Source organism: Taudactylus pleione, unplaced genomic scaffold (assembly GCF_031769625.1).
Source record: "Taudactylus pleione unplaced genomic scaffold, aTauple2 ptg001827l, whole genome shotgun sequence".
Taxonomy (NCBI): domain Eukaryota; kingdom Metazoa; phylum Chordata; class Amphibia; order Anura; family Myobatrachidae; genus Taudactylus; species Taudactylus pleione.
The window spans coordinates 851,324-879,070 of NW_028286224.1; the positions used below are offsets into that span (position 1 = coordinate 851,324).

The following is a 27,747-nucleotide window of genomic DNA, read 5'->3' on the forward strand; positions in this document are numbered from 1 at the left end:
TAGTTTTCTAATTTAACAGAAACCACTGATTAGTTATTTTTCTTATATTTAGAATGTGACATGTTCCTATTCAGGAAATACATGGGGGAAAGACCTAACCATGCCATCTCCAGGTGGCATTACTATCACAAGGCTTCCCCATTAGTTTTTTACAATTAAATTTTACTAAATCTGAGCAGATTGCAGGTTTCATTACAATTATGGGAAATGTGATCTGCTTATTATAAAACATCCAATAATTTAGCAAATTCTCGCACAATTGCCCTTTAGAACATCGGTGTTACTAAAATAATATGAAAAGGGTATGAAAACACTAATTTTCACTATATTTTAGTAAAACTAATATTGATAAATATGCCCCTAAATATCCTAAAAATGCCAAGATATATTTAGTACTATGAGGAAGGCAAAACATTTGAAAGTAAACTATACGAATACTGTTATATTGTACTAAATAGTAGAGATTACTCAAATTCCAATTGCAACAAACAGAAGACTTTCTTGCCACCACTAGACCCAGGTCAATGCCCTTGATTATTAAGGTAGCTGCAAGTCCATCCTTTCAAACTGCACTTGCTGTGAGAAAAAACAACCTCACGTTCACCTTGAAAGGTACTATAAATCAGTGAGTGGGGACTAGGTTAAAGGTTAATTAGACCACTTGGTCCATTCAGTTTGTGGAGCTAGTCTCTAAATAGCAGAAGGGGCTGTTTCATTCCTCCATCAATTTGACCCCTACACTGACGGATGATAACATTCTTCTGTAAGGGTAGTTTGAGGGCAGAGGTGACTAGGTAGATGGAGCCTTTCTTATTGATAGTATGCATGAGTCTGGAAACAGCTGAAGACGGTCCAAGATATTGTAGTTATCAGCACTTCCAGTTGCTCTCAGAATATCCTCATATAATGTAGAAAAATGCATATGGAGAAGAGTGTCTTTAGAGAAGTTCCCCAATGCATTTTTTATTTTAGGGAGATAATGTATGCCATCATTGAGTAGATCCTTGGGTGCCACATTTGGAAGGAATTTGTGGCACATGTACATACTGGTTGAGGGTCAAGTTAGGGGTACCCTGGATTTTCATGTTGTTTCTCCATGTCTGGTCTTATAATCCACTATTGTATCCCAACTGTTGGATTATGAAAACAGAGAAATGCATTAAGGGACCTTAGACAAGAACTCTTAATACCACTTTGCTGCTCCAGCTATTGATTGAGATGCCATGGACCATAATATGGATGTCTAACTCCAGCATGAGTGGCTTTCTCCCTCCCCGTGACTCTGGCTTCTAAAGTGTTGCTCCAACTAGATGCTGTTCTATAATTACCTCAGGCGGTAGCCTGATTTCATAAAACGAGGAGTGCAATACACTGATGACTTCTCCCACCGCTGTTATTTCAGCTAGATGCTGTTTTATCATTATTCCCGATGGCTACCCTATTCCACTGTAGGGGGAGTCTGATACATTGAGGGTCTCTCCCACCACTGCTATTCTGTGACTGTGTCCGGAGATTGTTATCTGCTCAGGTGGTGAGCTGATCTTGCAATGGGGGAGGTGGAGATTTATGTCAGTCTTTCAGGCACATTGTTGCCTCTAAGTGACTATAACTATTTGATTTCTTTCCATTAATTATCATGCTGTGCTTTTTCTCTAGCGGAGCTAAATAAGTGGAGTAATATCTTGCCATCAGAACATCTGATTCTTTATGTATTGAAGTTTTTAAGCCTTTATTATATGTATGTTGTTTATAATTGTATGTGATATCTACAGCATAACTGTTGAATTAATTATATTAAATAAGTGTTTTAAGGGCTCCCTATTTGCCTTAATGGTCTTTCAATACTGTTTATTATTTAGTATGCATAGCAATACTTGGGAGCTGCTAACAGGATAAACATTTGCTGTATTAATCTTAATTACTGTTGTGCCTGATTCAGATATTTAGGATCTGTTGTTTGTTTAGTTTTCCTGTCAATCACTCTGCGATGGGTCAGCGTAGTCACTGCGATCGCAGACCCAATCGCAATGACTGGTTCGCGCATGAGCACTGCGATGCATACATGCACAGAAAACAACAATCGGCTGATTGTGTGCGTATTAGCAACTGTGCTCCTTGCTGAAAGGCCCTATGACTGATGCTGTGTCTTTGTATGCTGATGCTTGGAATTGCAAAGACGCCATTGGCATCTCAATACATCTCCCGGTGGCTGTGACATTTGCAGATTTTTGCACAGTAGCTGCGTACAGGATTGCCAACTGCTGTGGCAATAGTGTACAGCTCTGAATCAGGCCAGTACTGCCATCAGTATCTGATGCATCATATGGATCGTAAGATTCACTATAAGATTTGCCAAGGATGTGGGGTATACATGGGGGAAGGAGGCATAGTTTAGATTAAAGTGTTTTCAAGGTTCTACTGCTAGGAGCCACACCATTATAACTGGAGACCCAGGGTTGGAAGCAAAACAGAGGAGTCAGAGTTTACATCTTGTGTTTCTTAGGAGGCATGACAGTACAAAGTACGTAGAAGAGAGAAGACAGAAAGAGAAGTAATTTGCCTGTGTACAATAGATATTGGAGCTTAAATAACAATAGATTCTCAGTATAGGGAATCAGCAGGACAGCCTTTGTCCCCTCAGAAGTTGTCTGCTTCTGACCAGTGTTGCATGGTTCCAATAATCCACCAGCCATCTGGATGTTAGCGATGTCTCATTTTGCAGTCCAGAGGTGATGGGCAATCAATGGTATAGACTGGGGACCACAATTGGAACAATTTACAAAAGCCTCCCTGAAATGATGCCCACTGAACATCCAAGATAGCAGATGCTAGTGTGTCCCACAGCTCCAATGGTGACATTAGGTTGCAGACTTGGAGATAGTAGGAGATTGCATACCAGACCTTGAGGTCACCAATAAGTAACAGCTCTGCAGTGAAGTGGTGGGTGACCCAAGGAGCTAGAGCACACCTGGTAGTAAGGACCATAGCACAGAGTACATTTGGAGATAAGAAGATGATCATAGACATAAGGAAAAGTGAGCTTTTGATATGAATGCCAGTCCAGGCTTAGGAGAACTGGGAGACAAGCGAGTTTTCAATGGAAAGAAGGACAGAAGAGAGCCCAGGGCATGGGTAGAGATCACAGCCTCATTCTCTGGTGGCAAAAGTGTTAGGAGCACCATAGCTGATAGCACTCAATACAATGTGATCAAATCTATTAGCAAACAAATAATTGCAATGTTGATAGCTGTGATGGTGCTGGATTAAACTCTGAGGCAGTTAGAGCTCCAGAAAGATGGGACTAGCCATCTTTGCGATCAAGTCACGCCCCCCCATTTGGGCCTAAATCAGAGGTGGACAAAAGGTTTACACAGCAGATATTAGAAGTTATGCAAATGTCACAGCCGCAGTGGCGCAACTGGGGCAGGGCGAGCAGAGCACGTGTCCTGGCAGACCCAGCAGAGGGGTGCACCACTGGCCAGGGCAGCGTATCCGGAAGTTGCCGTTATAGAAGAAACATCCCTCAGCTGTGTTGCTTCCTGCTCTGTGAGTCCCAGCATTTTCTCTCTGCATCTGATCACCTTTCCTACCTTCAGTCATATCACATTTCAAAATACAGTCAAAGTTGAGACTCGAACCTGTCACTTCATGTTTTGCAGTCAGACAGCTTACCAATGGAGCCATGTGCTATTTCAAGGAAAGACTGTGAAGTCTAACAATATGAAGCTACTTCACATTATTAATCTAAAACACAGTCATACATAGAAATCAAACTTAGCACCTCATGCTTTGCAGTCAGTCACTTTACTAATGGAGCCATTTGCTACTACAGTGAAAGCCTGTGAATTCTAACTATATCAAGCTACTTCACATTCTCATTAATTTAAAATAAATCCATACCTAGGATTCATACTTAGCACCTCATACTCTGCAGTCAGTCATCTTACCAATGAAGCCATTTACTACTATGGTGAAAACTTGTGAATTCTAGCAACTGTATATAAAGCTACTTCACATTCTCCTTAATTTACACACAGACGGTGTAATGGTTAGCGTTACTGCCTCACAGCACTGAGGTTGTGGGTTTGATTCCCACCACGGCCCTAACTGTGTGGAGTTTGTATATTCTCCCTGTGCTTGCGTGGGTTTCCTCCGGGTACTCCGGTTTCCTCCCACACTCCAAAAATATACTGGTAGGTTAATTGGCTCCAAAACATAAAATTAACCCTAGTGTGTATGTGATAGGGAATATAGAGTGTAAGCTCCACTGGGACAGGGACTGATGTGAATGGTAAGATAAAGCGCTGCGGAATATGTGTGCGCTATATAAATAACTGGTAATAAATAAATAAATAAATTAAAGTCATACCTGGGATTCAATCTGCAATGGAAAATAATGTTCCAAGAGTGACGAGAAACAGTTGTATGTCATGTAGACACGTCCCCATTTTTCAGTGGCCACGCCCCTTGTGGCATGTGGTCATGCCCATTTTTGGTGTACACACCTAGTTGGGGAGGCACCATTTTTCATCTTGCCCTGGGCGCCAAAGACACAAGTTACTCCTCTGCGCAGCTTTTGTAAAGAGATGCTGTCACAATTGTTGCTCAAAGGGTTACCTGTATCAGGTGATGAACTGGAAACACTGGAGGCCGGCTGGACTGGAACCATGGGGGGCATGAATAACTCTTTTAATAAAAGAAGTGGGTAGCAGTGAGAACTGCCTTGGGTGATGAGTGACTGGAACTGGAAACTTGAGAGGTTGGAATGAGACCAGAAGGAACTTGGAGGGACCGGACTGGGACCGGCAGGTAGGCAGACTGAGCTGGTCGGGGTACCAGTAGATGAGCTTGCAGATGGATGGTAGCGTGGAAGCTACTTGTTGTGGCTTGGGAAGCCGTGGGTAGACGTGGTAGCGTGGAAGCTACTTGAAGCGGCCTGGGAGCCGTGGGTGAGAAGTGGTAGCGTGGAAGCTACTTTGTGCGGCCTGGGAGCCGTGTGGAGAAGCGGGTAGCGTGAATAGTCACTTGGAGCGGCTGGTAGCGTGGAAGCTACTTGGAGTGGCCTGGGAGCCGTAGGCAAAAAGTGGTAGCGTAGAAGCTACTTTGTGCGGCCTGGGAGCCGTGTGGAGAACTGAACGTAGCAGGCTTTACAGATAGCACTGGTCTAGGAACCAGCAGGAGCCTGGGACACACTGGAACTCAGGTACAGCTACTGCACAAGTTGTACACCACGGAACGTAACGAGATGTTCAAGCACTGAGTGCTATTAGAGGAGGATCTATATACCAAGAGTCTGGCAGCGATTGGTGGATGCAGACAGGTGGTCTGGCAGTGGCATTCAGAGTGGAGCAAGACACAGCATGCAAAAGGAGTATTCATCTCTGCAGCTCTGAGAATCAGGACCACACCTGTGATTCCAATTAAGACTAGCAATGCTCACAGACAGAGCAGGGTCCAGGTGATTAATCAGTTTGGCTAGGAGAGCAGTCTGCACACACAGAGATATCACAGCCAGCATGATTCAGCCAGAGCAGATGTCCCAGGAGAATTGCAAACATAGATCCATGGAGCAGCAGACAGAGGTAAGTCTCAAGGCAAAAAGGTGACAACTAGACAGGATCGTGACAGATGCCCACCACCGACTTCTCAGTTTCACCACTTGCGTCCAAAGAAGCAACATCAGACGAACATCAGAAACATTGGTCGGCATTTGAACCTCTGAGCAACACTTTGATAGCTCAGAAAGAATACACGTTGCAAGTAAGAAGTCAGGGCCTGTGCCTCTGTGTCTGAAGGTGAAGTCACTATCTGTGATGTGCCCCCGAAATTGTCGCCAAACACCTGTGGTTTTGTCACCACTACCCTGCTACTTCCCCCAAACAGTCGCAAACTGTCAGTCACTCTGCTTCCTAATCCACACTACGACTGCCTTCGCAAGACCAATGCGGCACATGTGCAGTGCGACTCTGACGCATGCACCGACCACAAAAAAACGGTAATTTGTGACCGAATCTTAACTGCGTCCATTGACCTGATGTCCCTTTCTGCTTTTTTGTATACATTTATCTAATTACTCTAGCTGCATACACTCCTAAAGATTTTCTGTCCAATCATCCAACTAGTTGATTGGTTGGAATGAAAATCTGGTAAGGTATGAAAGCAAATGACAATCAGCAATTTGCTCCCAAATGCCGGAAAATGGACACAAACTGTTGTTTGAACAAATTGTTTAGATCAAACATTTAACAAACTTGTCTGACGAAAATTTTCATCTGTTTTCTGGCATTTAGGAGCAAATTGCTGATCATCAGTTACTCCCATATGTTACCAGATTTTCATTCCAACCAATCAACTAGTTGGATGGTTGGGCAGAAAGTCTTTACGTGTGTATGCAGCTTAAATGTTAAGTGGTATCACCTAAGCGGAGAAGAATAATTAGAAAACACACTTTCTAATGTGTCTGAATGGCTAGTCTGTCAACATTCTGGCCAACTTGCTCTAATTTCCAGTTAAAACTAGGGGTGAGCGGGTTCGGATTTCTGAAATCCGAACCCCCCCGAGCCCCCCCGATCCGAGTCCGATCCGAGTCAGGCTCGACTTTTCCCGCCTGACTCGGATCTGACATCGAGGCAAAACGTCATCATCCCGCCTTCCGAGTCTCGCGGGTTTTGGATCCTATATAAGGTACCCGCGTCGGCGCCATTTTCTCACTCGGCTGTGGACAGTGAAGAGGGAGGGTGGGAGTTAGTGCTGTGTAGTGTAGTGTAGTGTAGTGCTGCTGTTGTCCACTACTTCAAAGTCCATAGGGGCTGGCTGTGTTGTGCTGTGCTGCTGTTGTTAATAGGGGCTGTGTCCACTACTTCAAAGTCCATAGGGGCTGGCTGGACTGTGTTGTGCAGTCAGTTCTCCATAGGGGCTGTGTCCACTCCAAAGTCCTGTGCAGTGTCCCAGTCCTAAAGGGGTGCTGTAGTGTTGTCCAGGGGGTGCTCTGTCCATCAGGGGTGCTCCCCCCAAGTGCTAAAAAAATAATATATTTTCTGTGTTTGTGAATTGTGTGCGCAGTAGCCGCACGTGCATCAACAAAGTAGTGCCAAGCGTGCGCCTGTGTCATAAGTAAAGGGCCGGCTGGCTTGACCGTTAAAGGGTGCTGTAACCCCCGAAAGTACACTCCAGTCCAAACCAAAAAAAAATTATTTTCTGTGTTTGTGAATTGTGTGCGCAGTAGCCGCACGTGCATCAACAAAGTAGTGCCAAGCGTGCGCCTGTGTCATAAGTAAAGGGCCGGCTGGCTTGACCGTTAAGGGTGCTGTAACCCCCGAAAGTACACTCCAGTCCAAACCAAAAAAAAAATTATTTTCTGTGTTTGTGAATTGTGTGCGCAGTAGCCGCACGTGCATCAACAAAGTAGTGCCAAGCGTGCGCCTGTGTCATAAGTAAAGGGCCGGCTGGCTTGACCGTTAAGGGTGCTGTAACCCCCGAAAGTACACTCCAGTCCAAACCAAAAAAAAAATTATTTTCTGTGTTTGTGAATTGTGTGCGCAGTAGCCGCACGTGCATCAACAAAGTAGTGCCAAACGTGCGCCTGTGTCATAAGTAAAGGGCCGGCTGGCTTGACCGTTAAGGGTGCTGTAACCCCCGAAAGTACACTCCAGTCCAAACCAAAAAAAAAATTATTTTCTGTGTTTGTGAATTGTGTGCGCAGTAGCCGCACGTGCATCAACAAAGTAGTGCCAAACGTGCGCCTGTGTCATAAGTAAAGGGCCGGCTGGCTTGACCGTTAAGGGTGCTGTAACCCCCGAAAGTACACTCCAGTCCAAACCAAAAAAAAAATTATTTTCTGTGTTTGTGAATTGTGTGCGCAGTAGCCGCACGTGCATCAACAAAGTAGTGCCAAGCGTGCGCCTGTGTCATAAGTAAAGGGCCGGCTGGCTTGACCGTTAAGGGTGCTGTAACCCCCGAAAGTACACTCCAGTCCAAACCAAAAAAAAAATTATTTTCTGTGTTTGTGAATTGTGTGCGCAGTAGCCGCACGTGCATCAACAAAGTAGTGCCAAGCGTGCGCCTGTGTCATAAGTAAAGGGCCGGCTGGCTTGACCGTTAAGGGTGCTGTAACCCCCGAAAGTACACTCCAGTCCAAACCTAAAAAAAAATTATTTTCTGTGTTTGTGAATTGTGTGCGCAGTAGCCGCACGTGCATCAACAAAGTAGTGCCAAGCGTGCGCCTGTGTCATAAGTAAAGGGCCGGCTGGCTTGACCGTTAAAGGGTGCTGTAACCTCCGAAAGTACACTCCAGTCCAAACCAAAAAAAAATTATTTTCTGTGTTTGTGAATTGTGTGCGCAGTAGCCGCACGTGCATCAACAAAGTAGTGCCAAGCGTGCACCTGTGTCATAAGTAAAGGGCCGGCTGGCTTGACCGTTAAGGGTGCTGTAACCCCCGAAAGTACACTCCAGTCCAAACCTAAAAAAAAATTATTTTCTGTGTTTGTGAATTGTGTGCGCAGTAGCCGCACGTGCATCAACAAAGTAGTGCCAAGAGTGCGCCTGTGTCATAAGTAAAGGGCCGGCTGGCTTGACCGTTAAAGGGTGCTGTAACCCCCGAAAGTACACTCCAGTCCAAACCAAAAAAAAATTATTTTCTGTGTTTGTGAATTGTGTGCGCAGTAGCCGCACGTGCATCAACAAAGTAGTGCCAAGCGTGCGCCTGTGTCATAAGTAAAGGGCCGGCTGGCTTGACCGTTAAAGGGTGCTGTAACCCCCGAAAGTACACTCCAGTCCAAACCAAAAAAAAATTATTTTCTGTGTTTGTGAATTGTGTGCGCAGTAGCCGCACGTGCATCAACAAAGTAGTGCCAAGCGTGCGCCTGTGTCATAAGTAAAGGGCCGGCTGGCTTGACCGTTAAAGGGTGCTGTAACCCCCGAAAGTACACTCCAGTCCAAACCAAAAAAAAATTATTTTCTGTGTTTGTGAATTGTGTGCGCAGTAGCCGCACGTGCATCAACAAAGTAGTGCCAAGCGTGCGCCTGTGTCATAAGTAAAGGGCCGGCTGGCTTGACCGTTAAAGGGTGCTGTAACCCCCGAAAGTACACTCCAGTCCAAACCAAAAAAAAATTATTTTCTGTGTTTGTGAATTGTGTGCGCAGTAGCCGCACGTGCATCAACAAAGTAGTGCCAAGCGTGCGCCTGTGTCATAAGTAAAGGGCCGGCTGGCTTGACCGTTAAGGGTGCTGTAACCCCCGAAAGTACACTCCAGTCCAAACCAAAAAAAAATTATTTTCTGTGTTTGTGAATTGTGTGCGCAGTAGCCGCACGTGCATCAACAAAGTAGTGCCAAGCGTGCGCCTGTGTCATAAGTAAAGGGCCGGCTGGCTTGACCGTTAAAGGGTGCTGTAACCCCCGAAAGTACACTCCAGTCCAAACCAAAAAAAAATTATTTTCTGTGTTTGTGAATTGTGTGCGCAGTAGCCGCACGTGCATCAACAAAGTAGTGCCAAGCGTGCGCCTGTGTCATAAGTAAAGGGCCGGCTGGCTTGACCGTTAAAGGGTGCTGTAACCCCCGAAAGTACACTCCAGTCCAAACCAAAAAAAAATTATTTTCTGTGTTTGTGAATTGTGTGCGCAGTAGCCGCACGTGCATCAACAAAGTAGTGCCAAGCGTGCGCCTGTGTCATAAGTAAAGGGCCGGCTGGCTTGACCGTTAAAGGGTGCTGTAACCCCCAAAGTACACTCCAGTCCAAACCAAAAAAAAATTATTTTCTGTGTTTGTGAATTGTGTGCGCAGTAGCCGCACGTGCATCAACAAAGTAGTGCCAAGAGTGCGCCTGTGTCATAAGTAAAGGGCCGGCTGGCTTGACCATTAAAGGGTGCTGTAACCCACAAAGTACACTCCAGTCCAAACCAAAAAAAAAATTATTTTCTGTGTTTAGCCGCACGTATATATCAAATCGATATAACATAAATGGAGGACCAAACTTTCTCCGATAAAAATAAAATAGAGAAAGATCAAGAACCACTTCCTCCTAGTGCTGAAGCTGCTGCCACTAGTCATGACATAGACGATAACATGCCATCAACGTCGTCTGCCAAGGCCGATGCCCAATGTCATAGTAGAGGGCACATACAATCCCAAATGGCAAAGTTCAGGAAAATGACCTTGAAAAAAACATTTAAATCAGCTGAAGAGAAACGTAAACTTGCCAATATGCCATTTACGACACGGAGTGGCAAGGAACGGCTAAGGTCGATCCCTAGTATGTTCATGACTAGTGGTTCAGCTTCACATGACGATGGAAGCACTCCTCCCACTAAAAAAATCAAAAGAGTTAAGCTGGCAAAAGCACAGCGAAGAACTGTGCTTTCTAAGAAGATATCACAAATCCCCAAGGAGAGTCCAAGTGTGGTGGTGGTTGCGATGCCTGACCTTCCCAGCACTGGACGGGAAGAGGTGGCTCTTTCCACCATTTGCACGCCCCCTGCAAGTGCTGAAAGGAGCACCCACAGTCCACTTGCTGATATGCAAATTGAAGATGTCACTGTTGAAGTACAACAGGATGAGGATACTGGTGTAGCTGGCGCTGAGGAGGAAGTTGGCGAGGAGGATTCTGATGGTGATGTGGTTTGTTTAAATCAGGCTCCGGGGGAGACAGTTGTTGTCCGTGGGATGAAAAAGCCCATCACGGTCATGCCTGGGCAGAAGACCAAACATTCCACCTCTTTGGTCTGGCAATATTTCTATCCAAATCCGGACAACAACTGTCTTGCCATATGTACCATATGTAAAGGTGAAATAAGTAGGGGTAGGGACGTCAACCACCTAGGAACATCCTCCCTTATACGGCACCTGCAGCGCGTTCATAAAAAGTTACTGTCAAGTTCAGAAACTTTGGCTCAGACCGTAAGCAGTCCAGGGACACCTAAATCCCGTTGTCCTGTTGTATCCAAGCGCCTGCAAACCACACCGTCAACTCCCTCCTCGTCAATTTCCTCCTTAGTCAGGATCGGAAGTAGTCCTGCAGGCCATATCACTGGCATGACTGACTCTCCTATCCGGGATTCCTCTGGAGGATCCTGCATTGCTACGCCTACTGCTGCCGCTGCTGCTGTTGCTGCTGCTGCTGGGAGTCGTTCATCATCCCAGAGAGGAAGTAGGAACACCACTACTTTTACTAAACAATTGACCCTCCAACAGTCCTTAGCGAGGAGGATGAAGTACGACAGCAGTCATCCTGAAGCAAAACGTATAACTGAGGCCTTGACTGCTATGTTGGTGTTAGACGTGCGTCCGGTATCCGCCATTAGTGCAGTGGGATTTAGACAATTGATGGAGGTAGTGTGTCCCCGGTTCCAAATCCCGTCTAGATTCCACTTCACTAGGCAGGCGATACCGAGACTGTACAGAAACGTCAGAAAAAGTGTCCTCAGTGTCCTGAAAAATGCCGTTGTACACAATGTCCACTTAACCACGGACATGTGGACAAGTGGAACAGGGCAGACTAAGGACTATATGACTGTGACAGCCCACTGGGTAGATGTATCACCTTACGCAGCAACAGCAGCAGCGTCACCAGTAGCAGCATCTCAGAAACGCCAGCTCGTTACAAGGCAGGCTACGCTGTGTATCACCGGTTTCAGTAAGAGGCACACCGCCGACAACCTCTTAGAGAAACTGAGGGAAATCATCGCCCAGTGGCTTACCCCACTTAGACTCTCCTGGGGATTTGTGATATCTGACAACGCCACCAATATTGTGCGGGCATTACATCTGGGCAAATTCCAGCACGTCCCATGTTTTGCTCACACAATAAACTTGGTGGTGCAGAATTTTCTGAAAAGCGACAGGGGCGTGCAGGAGACGCTTTGGGTGGCCCGAAAAATTTCTGGCCACTTTCGCCATTCAGCGACTGCGTGCCGAAGACTGGAGCGCCAGCAAACACTCTTGAACCTGCCCCGCCATCACCTGAAGCAAGAGGTTGTGACGCGGTGGAACTCAACCCTCTATATGCTTCAGAGGATGGAGGAGCAGCAAAAGGCCATACAAGCCTATACATCCACCTATGACATAGGCAAAGGAGGGGGTATGCACCTGACTCAAGCGCAGTGGAGAATGATTTCCGTGTTGTGCAAGGTTCTTCAGCCCTTCGAACTTGCCACACGTGAAGTCAGTTCAGACACTGCCAGCTTGAGTCAGGTCATTCCCCTCATCAGGCTTTTGCAGAAGCAGCTGGAGAAAGTGAAGGAGGAGCTAAGACGGAGCGATTCCGCTCGGCATGTGGGACTTGTGGATGAAGCCCTTCATTCGCTTTGCCAGGATTCCAGGGTGGTCAATCTGTTGAAATCAGACCACTACATTTTGGCCACCGTGCTCGATCCTAGGTTTAAAGCCTATGTGGTGTCTCTCTTTCCGGCCGACACAAGCCTGCAGAGGTGCAAAGACCTGCTGGTGAACACACTGTCAGCTGAAGCGGAACGTGACACGTCAACGGCTCCTTCTTCATTTTCTCCAGCAACTGGGGCTGCCAGGAAAAAACTTAGGTATCCTAAGCAACCCGCTGGCGGTGATGCAGGGCAGGCAGGACCAAGTTTGGACATCTGGTCCGGACTGAAGGACCTGGCAACAATTTCTGACATGTCTACTGTCACTGCATATGATACTGTCACCATTGACAGAATGGTGGAGGATTACATCGGTGACAGCATCCAAGTAGGCATGTCAGACAGTCCATACCTGTACTGGCAGGAAAAAGAGGCAATTTGGAGGCCCCTGTACAAACTGGCTCTATTTTACCTGAGTTGCCCCCCCTCCAGTGTGTACTCCGAAAGAGTGTTTAGTGCAGCCGGGAACCTTGTCAGCGAAAGGCGTAGGAGGTTGCTTCCACAGAATGTGGAGAAGATGATGTTCATCAAAATGAATTATCAGCTCTTCCAGGGAGACCAGCCTCCAGAACGTACAGAGGGACCTGTGGTGGTGGATTCAAGTGGGGACGAGTTAATACTTTGTGAGGATGAGGATGTACACACTGAAGAGGGTGAGGAATCGGTGGATGAGGAGGATGAGGATGACATCTTGCCTCCGTAGAGCCAGTTTGTGCAGGGACACATTAATTGCCAGCTTGTTTTGTGGGGGCCCAAACGAACCAATCATTTCAGCCACAGTTGTGTGGCAGACCCTGGCGCTGAAATGATTGATTTGTTAAAGTGTGCATGTCCTGTTTATACAACATAAGGGTGGGTGGGAGGGCCCAAGGACAATTCCATCTTGCACCTCTTTTTTTCTTTGCATTATGTACAGTTTGGGGCCTAGTTTTTCTAACTGCCATCCTGTCTGCCACTGCAGTGTCACTCCTAGATGGGTCACGTGTTTGTGCCGCCCACTCGTGTCGCTTAGCATAGTCATCCAGCTACCTCGGTGCAACCTTTTGGACATAAAAACACTATTGTGAGGTGTGAGGTGTTCAGAATAGACTGGAAATGAGTGGAAATTAAGGTTATTGAGGTTAATAATAGCATAGGAGCAGAAAAACCTACAAATTCTGTGATTTTAGCTGTTTTTATGCTTTTTTTCAAAAAAATACAGATCCAAAACACAAAACCCAGAACCCAAAACACGGAAGGGTGGTTTTGGCAAAACCAATCCAGATCCAAAACACGAAGAAAGATCCAGATCCAAAACCAAAACACAAAACACGAAAAGTGGCCGGTGCACACCCCTAGTTAAAACTAGTTTTCTAATTTAACAGAAACCACTGATTAGTTATTTTTCTTATATTTAGAATGTGACATGTTCCTATTCAGGAAATACAGGCTTGTCTGTCACACACCTCGATCATAATGGTGAGTGGTACTTACTGTATGCAGTCTGTTGTCAACATCACAGATAAAAGTTATGTATTTAATTGCAGCTACAAAATCTCTCTTTTCTACCCTATTGTAACTGGAATTCCCATTATACGATATACAGATGTATTCTCACACATCTTTGCTTCAGTTGCTCCAAACAGCCCCTCTCGGCATGCCAGGTCCCATGAGACTCTGTTAATGCCAGGCATCTTTCTTGTGTCTTTTGTTGTTGAAAATGCATCTAAGTGGTAATGCGATGTAAATGGGATGCAGCAGGAGACTGTTGATTAATTTGATAAGCGACACTTGTACTGTATCTGTGTGCGACTTAAGGCCCCAATACATCAGCAATTGATTGCAGCAAGCGTGCAATTTGCAATCGATTGTGTATAAAAATCTTTCCCTTTTTCAATCTTTCTTTTTCAATCGATTATGGCAATTCTGCAATCGATTGAAAAAAGGGAAAGATTTTAATACACAATCGATTGCAAATTGCACGATTTCTGCAATCAATTGCTGACGTATGGGGACCTTTAGTCTCAGAATCAGCATGCAAAATTCTACAATGTAGCGGCCACGGTTTGTTTCCACGCTATGTTCCATTTACAGATTCAGGGGCCTATTCATCATTACTAAAAATTCGATGTAGGTAATTAGGTTAGGAACTAGCGTGGAGTTCTACCTAATTACCAGAGGATTACATCATTCCTCCTCTCCATAAGTACAGTATCTATTCTGAAAAGCTGTCATTTTTGCGATGACAGCTTTTCGGGAAATAGATACTTTTCCCTGCCTGCTTTAACTTATCGCAGCTGGAATCTGTGCTGTGCATGCGCCGTTACATCCGTAAAAGAAGCGCACGCGCAGCACTGCCTACAGCTGTGGTAATTGTGTGTCCACCCCAACCCCCCCTCCCCCCTCCTCCCTCCTCCCTCCGCTAACCTCCCTGTCCCCCACTTACCTGGCCGCTGCAGCCACCTACGGCTCTGGCTGCTGCTCTGACACTATGTTCTCCCGGCAGAACACAGTAGAGTTTAGAAAATAAGAAAAAAAAAAGTTTTTCTTTTTTTCTTTACTTTACACAGTGTCAGAACAGCAGCCAGAGCCGGAGGAGAGACCAGGGAGAGACTGAGGGTGCCGGAGCAGGACCTGCCCAGCTGACAGCACGTAAGTGTCACCTGCTATTCGCCAACTCACAGTGGCGTATAGTAACATCATCAAATTCCAAAAATACATTTCAGAATTTGATGAATACCGTAATTTCCATATCCCCATACTAATGTATGGGGAGTGTGGAAATTAACGCAGGGGGACTTAGCAAGGAGATATCAGTGATATCTCCTGTGTTAAGTGTCTTCATGAATACTAAAATAACGGTAATTAAGGAAAATGTCCTTAAAATGTTATTTTAGTGTTGATGAATAGGGCCCTCAGTAGTATACAGATATACAAGTGTCACATATCAATGTAATCAGTACAGTCACTTGGTGCATCCTAGTTGCATCATCTTAGATGCATTTTCGTCAAAAAAGACGGCCAAAGCTACCAGAGTTGCATGTGACCTGTCTGCTCACTCACGCCAGGCATATAGCGCTACGTGGCATATTGAGGATAGATGTAGAAGGACACATCTGTGTAACAGGAAAAATAGTTTTTCTACATACCTCACAATTATTATTTAACTATTAAAAGAAGAGTTAACTCAAGGAACGATAACAATATTGTTTTCCATTATAACTTATAGCGCATTTTCGATTGTTACACTATAAAAAAAAAGGGTCAAAAATCTGAAAGATTCAGTTAACTTGGTTATGGGCAGCACAGACGGTGTAATGGTTAGCATTACTGCCTTACAGCACTGAGGTCGTGGGTTCGATTCCCACCACGGCCCTACCTGTGTGGAGTTTGTATATTCTCCCTGTGTTTGCGTGGGTTTCCTCCGGGAACTCCAGTTTCCTCCCAAAGTCCAAAAATATACTGGTAGGTTAATTGGCTCCAAGCATAAATGAACCCTAGTGTGTATGTGAGCATGTGGTAGGGAACATAGGCCCTGATTCAGAGCCGGATGCTCTGACCAGAGCGCTCTCTCTGAATCAGGGCCCACCTCCATTAAAATGGAGCGTCTTCCTGGATGCTCGTATAGCTGTGGGTCACCACCCACAGCATATACGAGCGTCCAACAAGATGGTCGCGATGGTCTTGACCATCGCGACCATCGGACTTGCGAGTGAAACCCTGTGGTCGGGTTTCTCAACCGCAAGGCCAGGAGTGATTTTGGCTCTATCAGAGCCAAATTCACTCCCACTGACATCACTAGTGATGTCAGTGGGGCCAGCTTCAGACGGTAGGCGTTCAGACGGTAGGCGTTCCCATAGGAACGCCCCCGGCACGGCCACCAAAGGGGGCGTGCTGTCAATCAACATCGACAGCACGCCCCCTTTGATGCGAGACTCCGAGCGAAGGAAAGTCCTTCGCTCGCCGGGTCTCGCGCATGCGCACGACGGAGCTCCCTCCGTCGTGCGCATGCGCAGTGGGGAACATCGACTCACTTGCGAGCGTACTGCCGCTCGCGAGTGGATCTGAATGACCCCCATAGATTGTAAGCTCCACTGGGGCAGGGACTGATGCGAATGGACAAATATTCTCTGTAAAGTGCTGCGGATTATGTGTGTGCTATATAAATAACTGGTAATAAATAAATATGGAAAATTGTAATTCTGAGTACAGATTATAGTTTATCCTCCATTATACCTTGAAGAAAGATCATTACTTCAAAAGTTAGATACCGTATAAACACCTTTTATCTGAAAATGTTCTGACACCAACCTTGTCTACTAGTCTATAGTGACCCTACACCACTGCTAGTTATGGAGTAGTCTAAGAAATTTTGAAGCTATGTTTCAAGCTGCTGACAATTAAACAGTTAAGGGGTCTGACTTGATGATCTTGCTTAGCAACCAGCCCTTGCGGATGTATATTTCGGAGAATATTTTACCCTGAGAGTAACAAGAAGATGTTAAAAACCGGTACCAACCAGATATGGTACAAGCTTCCGCCTCCATTCCACAAATTTACATGCCTCAGCATGTGAACTTAATAGGGAGTCTGTCTGTATGGCGATTTCCTGACTATTCTGGAGTTATGAATCTACTATTATACTACTAAATACCCTGTATTTAAATAGGTGTCTCAATAAATTGTGACAAAATCCCACTTTCTCCACCCTGACATGACAGAGAGAATTGAAACCACAGATCATCAATATCAGCATGGACTCAGGGTCACCGAGACAGACAGTGGGCCCGGGTGATGGTTATGCCTGTTCTGAAAAAAAAATCAATAAAAATACTATGAGGAGAGGGGCATTTCTCCTCTTCCACAGACAAGCCCGGACCTGGGCAATAAGTACCCATCCCTGTCCTTTTGGTGCCCAGGGATGTACTCCTCTATTCCTGAGGTTTCCCTTTCCGATTGGTAGTGGATTCTAACAGAGGATTTTTCTCAGTCCAATACCTTTCTGATCAAGAACTATTCCTTAAGCCCCGGACCTGTCTTCTCTATTTTCCCCTTCCAAAGCATGTGACTAATTGATCTCCTCTTAATCATTTGCTGTGGTTGACAGCTTGAGTACTTCCCATGTGAGGTCTTCCCGGATGAGCTGCTAAGGTATTTGAACTCAACGTATATTACCTTACTTTATAGTCACATTCATCCCTTTTACTCCTTCATATCCCTCCCCCCTGTTTTTTCACTCTCCCCTCCCTTTCCACCCATAGAGGTTAGGAGCAGCGTTAGCCTTTTATATGTATAGATTTTGCATTGAGACGCACACTGGAGGCTTAGCAAATCCAAGCCACTGTGTACAAGCAAAGGCGCAGAATCGGTCACAGATCAATCAATCATCAGACTTCTGAATAACCCTATGGTCACAGATAATGGCTGCAGGAACTGAGATGCCGGTACCATTTTTACTGTGTCCGGGATCGCAGTCGTACACTGAGACACCCTGAAAATGGTCACAACGCGACTGTGTTTGAGTTACCCCCCCATTTCTGCCCACAATTGGCCCCTGTCTGTCAATCACTTTGCAAATAAATCCTCATATGGAGGGACGATGGTAATGAAATTTGACGCATGCGTAGTGTGGCTCAGACAAATGCCTAGATCACCGATAATCGCTCTACTGCATAAACATCAGCTTTGCCTCCATCTGTGAATCAAGCCCGATAGTCACTCTACTGCATAAATATCAGCTTTGCCTCCATCTGTGAATCAGGCCCTTTGTCAGCACTCCCTCTCACGTCCATTTCTCTTTAAACCAATTTTCCTCTCTCCCTTTCTCATTTCACTCTATCCCCCTCCTCCCCGCCCCCGCCGGTCCTCTCTCTGCTCCATCGCTCTTTATCTCTATCTTACTACTCTCAGCATATTTTCATTTTCTTCAGACTTCCTCATCCCTATCCAAGCATTTTATTGAATATATTTGCTTTATTGTATAGATGTTACCATTTTTTCAGTTCACAATGTTTTGCAGCCTATCATTTACACAAGTAGTGTTAAACATAACTGGGGTGTTTTCAACCCAAATTATTTTGTCTTTTTAGTTATTTGATTACATTTCAACTGATCAATTTTCATTATAAGCAAATAGTCTTTAAAAACAAGAAAGACACAAACTATTGTATATATACTATTACTCATTGACATTCAAAAAACCCTTATATGGTCGTGGTTGGGCACATGTCTAGGTCATTAGGAGGTGGCATTTACTACACATTTTTTATTTTTTCCTTTTCTAAAATCCTTTGGTGTCTCCAAAATAGGCCCTCATTCAGAGCCGTACGCTCTGAGCAGAGCGCACGCTCTGAATGAGGGCCGCCCTCCATAATTATGGAGCGTCCTCCTGGACGCTCGTATAGCTGTGGGTCACCACCCACAGCCTATACGAGCGTGCAGTTTGATGGCCGCGATGGTCTTGACCATCGCGACCATTGCCACTGCGAGCCAGAGCCTGCGGTTGAGTTTTTCAACCGCAAGGCCCGGAGTGATTTTGGCTCTATCAGAGCCAAAATCACTCCCACTGACATCACTAGTGATGTCAGTGGGCCGGCTTCTGACGGTAGGCGTTCCCTTGGGAACGCCCCCGTCAGGGAGGCACGCCCACCAAAGGGGGCGTGCTGTCAATCAACATCGACAGCACGCCCCCTTTGATCAGACACAACGAGCGAAGGAAAGTCCTTCGCTCGTCGCGTCTGGCGCATGCGCACGACGGAGCTCCCGCCGTCATGCGCATGCGCAGTGCACAACATCGACCCGAGTGGGTCTGAATCAGGCCCATAGTCCCCTCCTCATGTACAGCAAATGAGTGCATGGAGAGGTGATGGTTTATTGTTGGGTACTAGTGGGGTCCATTATTTTTTTCCTTTTCGTGGGCCTTTAATAGATGTTTTATGAATAGTTTTTCATTGTCATCACCACCAGGTGTAGGAACAGCTGACATACAGTATGTGTTAGAGCTAACAATTGCACGTGTCAGAGGAGCAACATATCACTGACTTCAGTGGCAATTGCAGTAGAGTGAAAAGACAAATGCTGTAAAGGTAAGTGAGGGGGGTCTATACTTTAGTCTGCATTCTTAATCACGGAATTGGGGAGGGTCAGCTTTCTACACTAGCCACCAGGAATAGAGTGTGCTTTAAATATAGTTACTTATATTGGGTTAGCTGATTTCCATACTAGCCACAAGTGAAATTGGGTGCATTTTTTTTTTATGAGCTACTGGGATTGGGGGATCTGCATTCTATACTACCAATCAGGATCGGTGGTCTGATTTTTTTACTTTGGACGCCAGTATTGAGGCTTTTTACACTTAGGGGGAGAACAGCTGACAGTACAGGCAGTGTCTCTTGTATGGGTCTTTGGAAGATTAAATATACATAGAAATATTAATTATTATAAAATATATATGGCACTTATAGACTAGGGTAGTAAATGTAACACCTTAATTGGACAATGTGCACATATTAGGTGTACATCAAAAATTTATTGCAGCAATGCTAATCTGGGTGGTCTTCAAATCTTATTTCTTCCATCAATGCTTTTTTATGAGAAGTTTTCAGATTTCAAGATGAACTTGTGATTACTTGACTCTTGAATTCCTACAGAAGTAAAACCAGACCTTAAGATCACTGTGCCTTACACCGAAGGCACTGAACAGACAATGCCCAAGGCACTGTGTAAAATAATGACTAATAGCACTTGTTAAAAACAGTTTAAACACTCTTACATTTAAATCACTTCTTCTGTGCACATAACTGAATATGTACGGCAACAGATGGTATGAACAAAAAATCCTCGACAGGGTACAAGCTCCTGGTGGATATGCATGTGAATTCTGCTGCTTAGCCACCTACTGCCATTCAATTAATTTTGTTGTATCAAAACCTTTTTCAGGGGTGTGCTACAAATTAGTTCTATAGAATCCTGGTGTCCTTCATGTGCACAGTAGCACACCTCTCTAGCATTCCACTCCTCCCCTGCCCACCTTCCTAGTTTCTCAACTCTGCCCATGTCAGTCATTTTGGCTGTGCTTGCCCCATCCTCCTGTCCTCAACTATGCCTACCCAAGCACCAACCACCTCTCTTCTGATATGTAAGGAAATCCAAAGAAGACTGCTTAACCTCCCTTCTGAATAGATGCAGCAAGACTTGACTGATGGATGACACAAGCGCTCGCATGAAGATGTGAAGATGGATGCACTTGCTCGTGTGAGGATGTGAACATGCGTGTTATCATGTACGTGCATGGATCACGCATTAATTGAGTCCTGCTGCATCTGTTTAGGTCACAGTCCTCTTTGGCTTTCCTTACACATCACACGAGAAGGAGATGATTATGGTTTGCAGCATGTCCATCACCTGGCTCTGTCCTACAAGAGCTAAGAACAGATCTCCAATGCCAGCCAGATGTCATGCCAGGAGATGTCACTCACCATGTTCTCTATAGACACAGGGGACGGGTAAAGAGAGAGAGACATGGGAGAGGGTGAGACAGAGACATATGAGAGAAAGAAGGAGAGACACAGGGAAGAACAGCAACACATGGAGGGAAAGAGAGAGTGATGTGGTGGAGGATCACGGGGTAGAGAGAGAGGCAGAGGAGAAGGAGAGTGAAAGAAAGACACAGGAGAGAGAAAGTGAAACAGAGACATGGGGGAGAGATTGAGGGAGAAAGAGAGAGAGAAACATCAGGAGGAAGATATATAGAGAGAGAGAGACACGGGAGAGAGGGAATGAAACCGAGAGATATGGGGGAGGGAAGGAGAGAGAGAGAGAGAAACACCGGGAGGAAGAGAGGAAGACACAGGAGAGGGAGAGAGAGACATGGGTCAGACAGGGAGAGACATGGGGGTGGGTGATGGGAATGTGGAGGAAGAGGAAACAGCAGAAAAAAGAATGTATATGCAGACTAATAACCATGAGCACTTTTGGTGAGTTGGAGTAGCCCCACATGATTGGGCATAACTGGTTGCACATCCATCGCATCATCAGACATTAGAGCTATGGCTGCTTAGAATGTCCATTGGAACATGGCCACTGATGTCATTGCAATTGCATCTGTGGACGTTGCCCAACATCCGCCCTTGACTTTTTTGCCACCCCGTTACCTCGCAGGAACACACACAGAAATAGTCTCTCTCTCTGTGATAAAATTTGTTCTGCATCCCCCGGCAATAACCATTGGGACACATGCGCAGTGTGACTCAGATGCATGTGCGGTACTAAAAACATTGGCCAAGTATACAAGCATCAGCATTGCATTGAATCAGGCCCTTAGTCCAGTGCAGCAGGGTATCATCATTGCCTAAACCAGAATAATCTCTAGAGATGTGCAAATTGCTGTAAAAATTCATACAAATTGAGTTTTGCGACGGCACAGTAGAGGTATGGAGTGCTGCCAGACATGTTTTACAGGCACTCTCTCTTTTATACTGACAGCTAAATTACCTTTTACAGGATGTAAAATATAACTGAGTTGCTTTAGGCACATGCTGTATTGTGTTGCATCTTTACGCCCCCTAGGCATGTGTCATACATAACAACTGTATCATTATTAAATATTTGAAAGTAATTATACAAAAATAAAATGAATAAACATGGCTAAAATATAAATGAATTACATTAATAGTAGACAGCAGGTCTATTACCTGTAATAGTACCTACATGATCTATCACATCATTTGTCCCTGTGGGCTTTCCTACATTGGAAAGACCCAACAGAAACTCAAGGAATGGATGGCTACTCCTCATTCTACTATTAGAGCTGCTCTACTTAATGGTACCAGCGACCAACCGGTAGTTCGACATTTTGTGGAAGCTAAACATAATTTGTCCTGCTTAAAGCACAGGATGATTGATCACATCCCCTTACCAATGAGGGGCGGGAATCGGGATTTAATGTTATTACGTTGCAAGACCCGGTGGATTCATCGATTAGATGTAATAGCTCCTAAAGGTCTCAATGAATGTCTTAGCTTTTCTGTATTTGAGGCTTAGGTATCCTGTTCAATATAATTTTTGAATATTCTGTTTCCACTTTGTTATTACATCAGTTATATGTATTTTTTGATGCTGTTGTTTTCAGTTCCCTTGGTGATGGTTCACACGCTGTCAGCACTGCGCGCGGCTGCCTCAGTGCGTGATGACGTCATCAATTGCAGCCAGGTGGGTGTGTGGTCCCGATTCCGGTGCAGTGTGGTGATGTCTAGTATTTAATGTAAGACGTTTTCTATTTCTTTGTATAGTGTTGAGTACACTGAAACGTTGAAACTACCATGTGTATGTCTATTTCTTTGGAGCCGAGGGTAGCACCTGCTGTATACTATTACTATTGATTTGTGAGGGCACCAGCCAGGGCTACATAAGCATTATTGTGGGAGTGCCAGACCTTTGGATTGAATTACATTAATAACATAAATTAAACACAAATGAATAAAATTAATAAAATTCAGATAACATTTAATAAATCTACAACACTCCAGTCCTTGTTTAAGTACAAAATTCTGCATTACTTAACAAAATTCAGTGTGAATAAAATGTACAAATGAAAGAAAAAAAAGTGTGTTTTAAGTGTAGGGTCTGCAAATACAATACAGTATGTATGTGTGTCTGTGTGATATCATTGAAAGAAAATTATATTTTCTAGTTTATGCTAAATTCAGTCTAGTTTTCTTGATGTTCTGCAAGGTTTTTAAAAAAAAAATAGAACGGTAATGTATATGGAGTCACTCCCCATAATTATTTTCAAATTTATTATCAAAGGTAATAGAGAAATAATAATTAAAATGATGTAAAGCCTCCAAAATTTTGTTACAAATAGCATTTCTTATCAATTTCGACATTGTAATAATATTAAGTAATATACTATAGTGGGAAGTCTAATAAACAGGAATTTGAGCCCAAGATCAAAATTAATAATGAATGAATGCATTAATTAATTAATAAGAGGGTTGAGTCAGAGAGGAAATGAGACTCCAAAAAGGAGCTGACAATAGAAAAAGAGCTTTTGCTTATCCTGACAGGAATTCAGTATTTAGATGGTTTAAGAATGCATTACTAGATTTCCATTTTAGACAGGTAGTTATCTTGTGAGTTTAGTTTTGGTTTCCAAACATTAGCTGATTGTAACATGATTTTTTTTACATGAGTATAAATAAAATATATATTAAATTTAAATAAAAAAAAAAAAGTAGAAAATAGTTTTGCCATGATGTATTTTCATAGATCATAGTGCTATTTTAATATTTTTTATTATTATTTTAAACATATCACCATTTTAGCCCTGGTACGATTTTCTAAGCCCCAATAAAATGACCAATATCCCACAAGCAATTATAAAGCTGTTTCACATTAAATATTATTGACCCAATTACACTTTTTAATACACACATTTAAGGTTGTGCTTGACGGTCTCCCTATTATAAGACCCTACCTGACTTAGCTATATCTTATTGAACCCATTCCCCCACTTTACTTATAAGTCATTGTACAGTATGTGTTATATGCACTGTAGTACAACCACAGTACTTATGAACCTATCTGGTGGTAGTATACCAAGTTCCTAAAAGAAATATGCCTCCATATTTTAATGTATGTCCTAATACTGTATATATAATAGGTGAAATTTATTTGTTCCCGTAACTCAGAATTATCAGCCATTTGCATTGGTTTACACTGTACAGTTTTTTCGCCAGTCTTGCATAGAAGAAATATGTAATCTGACCCATCTAACCCAATGTTATATGACCATTATACATCTGATTTGCTTTCAGGTTAACATTGCTTCACTATTTTGTGCTTTTTATCCAATGAACAACTTAAATGTTAAATGTTTAGTAATCATTAACAACCAAGCACGTGTCCATGCTGTATGTCTAGAGGCAGCCCAGGTTTACAGGGTGCTAGGCAAAAAAATTTAAAGGAGCTGTATACTCACTACTCATCTCCATATCCAATATTACCTCAATACATACACAGAATGTCCAGTTTCTCATCTCAATTTCCATTATTATCTTAACCATGAGGGAGAAGTACTGTAATAGGCACTGATATAGCCTTTTGACAGGATTTTAGTTTTATGAGAGATTACCAGTTATATGAGAGAAATGATTATGTTACCAGTTATATGAGAGAAAGGCAATGTGTCAGTCACAGAGACAGGAACTATGTTCTCCATCTAGGTATGGCCATTGACCATCATTTGTTAACAACCATTGATAGTTTGCCACAAATTGGATATTATTTTGCCATTGATAGCAGAGAACCATTGGATCTCTGCCATTAATGGGCCAAAGCCCACCAATGTTTTTTTCTTCCATGGCATGTGGGGCACAGAGCTTTGCCCCCCTGTCATGCCCTGTGAAGCCCTGTCCTCTTCCCTGATTGACCCACCAAGTCCCACCACACTGAGGACCATCACGGTGTTAACCAGTAGCGGATTTTACCTAGGGGCTGCATGACCGCAGTCCCCCCAGTAAAAATTTGACAACCTGGTGAGAAAGCCTTTATCAGTGGCTCCCTGCTAATCACATGATTGAAAGGTTGTCCCAGGGGGATCTGTATTCACCCCCTGGGACTGCCAGTCTGGACTTCAATTAGCAGAGAGATAGTTTAGAATGGGAAGCCATTCCCCTGCTATAAAAGCAGTCCTACCTGGTTTCTAGGGGGGGGGGCAGAGGGGACAGCCAAAAGGTTGGAAAGTATGGCATATGCCCATCAGTTGCTACTAGGTGGCAACCCTTTCAACAAATCCAAAAACAGATATAGATAGGTTCCAGTAAGGATGTTAATGCAGAGGACGGAGCCACACTGCATAAAAAAAAAAAAAACTCTTCAAGGATTAAAGCCCTACTGTCGACACTAGGGATGTGCGCCAACTGCCATGTTTTGGTTTTGGTTCTAATTCATCATTGTGTTTTGGTTTTGCCAAATCTACCCTCATGTGTTTTGGTTTTGGATCTGTATTTTTTTTTAAATTATAAAAACAGATAAAAATCACATAATATGGACCTGTTTTTGTTCCTACAGTATTATTAACCTCATAACATCAATTTCCAGTTAATTTTGACCACCTCACAGCTCACTATACTGTTTTCTCTTTTCACCAATATAGGGCAAAGGCTGCAGCAAGCTGACTGGCTAAACTAAGCAACAAAGCATCGGCACAAATGTACAGCAGTTCAAAAGAATATAGGACATCTAGGAAACATTGCTACACAGCAGTGGCAGACAGAATGACAGTTTAAACATGTTTGTAGTCTATGCAAAAAAAACAGTCATTAATGCCTCAAATTTTGTGTTACCTATTGCTGAAGGCAGTACACCAATCCAGTCATGTGATCTTTAATTTGCCCAGTACCATTTGTTCACATATCTGTGGTTAAGTCGACAAAGGACCTCAATAAACTATCTAAAACCAGATGCATTAATGGCAGATATTGGATGCAGGTCTAATACTAGCATAGCCATCATGGCTTCAGTGATCCACTGTGCAACTGGGTGACAGCTGTCATGCTTTATCTTGCAATGGATTGTTTAACAATCAATTGTTTTTGAAACTACTACTCGTAATCTTGGTCCCTTTCTAGGATAAGGATGCACCCCTAGCCGAGCAGCAGCAAGCCTTGCGCTCAAAGATACTTCTGAGGAATCCTGGATAGGGGAGTTCTCAGTTAACCTTAGCAAATTGGATGCAGGACTACCTCCAATCATTAATGAAATTGATGTTGGTGTTGGAGGTGGAGATTGCAGGTGCTGGTATCTAGCTGTGAGATAGAAGCTAGCTGACACTGGGCTGCTTGTTGTTATTATATTAGCAACATTTTCAGATTTTGCCAAAAACTTTTCATGAACACACTGCAAATTACATAACAGGGAGGAGGTTCCTGAATGGTTAACATCCCTACCTCTACTTACTTTTGCTTTATGAATGCTACACATGGTTTGACAACTTTTGTCCGGATTTGGGTAAAAATAATTGTGCACATAATAGGTGCTTGTTTTTGGTCTTATGCCCAGGCATGCCAAAGGCCTTCTTTTGTATCAATGGCAAGAACTACTTCCATTGGTCCCTGACTTACACAAACAATATCCTCATCATCAACATCCTAATTAATGGCCTCATCCTGTTGCACTTCCTCAGTAGCATCCCCAATTTCTATGTCATCATCTTTACTTGTGCTGCTAATCCCCACATTTACAAAGGGTGCCGAAATGGTGGGAGGAGGCTTCTCTACTTGCCCTGTATCAGAAAGCTGAGGCTCACACATAGTGTCACGGTCCTGCAGGCCGACCCTCCAGATACGCCAATCTTAGAATCACCGCCCGTGACTTTTACAGGTTGTGGTTAACTAAACCTGGTAACTGCCACCAACAGAAGAAGAATATAATGCTAAAGCATAAGGTAAACTTCTGATCTTACCCGTATCCACTATTATCAATACTTAAAAAAATAGGTAACATGAGCCATATGAGGTCTTGGGTCATAAAAACACGGATCCAGAACTAGAATTAATATTTAATTCAAGAATGTTTTCAAAGCTTCTGTACAAAAGTTTACAAAAAATATAATAATGTTAAAAAATCACAGAGTTACTCACACTTTCGATAAAATAAAATAATAAAGGGGGAAAACAAACCATTCGGGTCACGGCGGATTAAATGGTTCTGGGATGAGGCCTTCCCAATGATGAACTCTGGATCATCTGTATCCTTTGATAGCCTCATGCAGGATGAACAATGGGCCAGGGTTGACTCACATATTTATGCCTGCTTTTTCCAGGCAACCCCTTTATCCCCTCCCTTGGGATGATTTTAACCCTTTTCAGCTCAGAGTGGATTGTTTAGCTGGCTGAAGCTTAGGGTTTCCTGGCCACCTGAGCAGGGGTTCTTTAATTACACATTCATCCCTATTTGAAGTTTGGGAAACAGGCCTTGGTCAATAAAAGTGCCCAGTGACTAGGTGAGGAGAGTCACACCTCCAGATACCGAGTGTCTCCCTGGTCCATCCATTCTTTTGATCACTGTCCCCAAACAGAACACAGGGCTCTTAATGACTGCATTAGGAAGGGCCTGGCCAGCTGTCATATAATTCCATAGACATTTCTTCTATGCCATATACAGTGGGACATATTTATGGCTGATTCAGGAAGAAAGACCTTCTTACAACCTCTCTTGCCCAGCTTCAAAGGGGACTATTCACAAGACCTCATGCTGATTAGAGTACACAGACCATTACAAATGATTCTTATATACAACTGTACAAGAGGGAAATATACATGTTATTACCAATACAATATCATTTGTAGTTATGCCCTTTCTGATGTGAAATTAGCTCTTCCACTACACATAGCAC

The 27,747-nt window shown here is 43.9% G+C and overlaps 1 long non-coding RNA gene across 1 annotated transcript; it reads left to right on the forward strand.

Annotated features, from left to right (window-relative positions):
- Positions 1-5,439: 5,439 nt before the first annotated feature.
- On the forward strand, positions 5,440-25,784 carry LOC148436317 (uncharacterized). Its single transcript, XR_015876467.1, has 3 exons — positions 5,440-5,582; positions 22,480-22,611; positions 25,507-25,784. It is a non-coding gene; the product is annotated as an uncharacterized LOC148436317 (long non-coding RNA).
- The last annotated feature ends 1,963 nt before the right edge of the window (positions 25,785-27,747 follow it).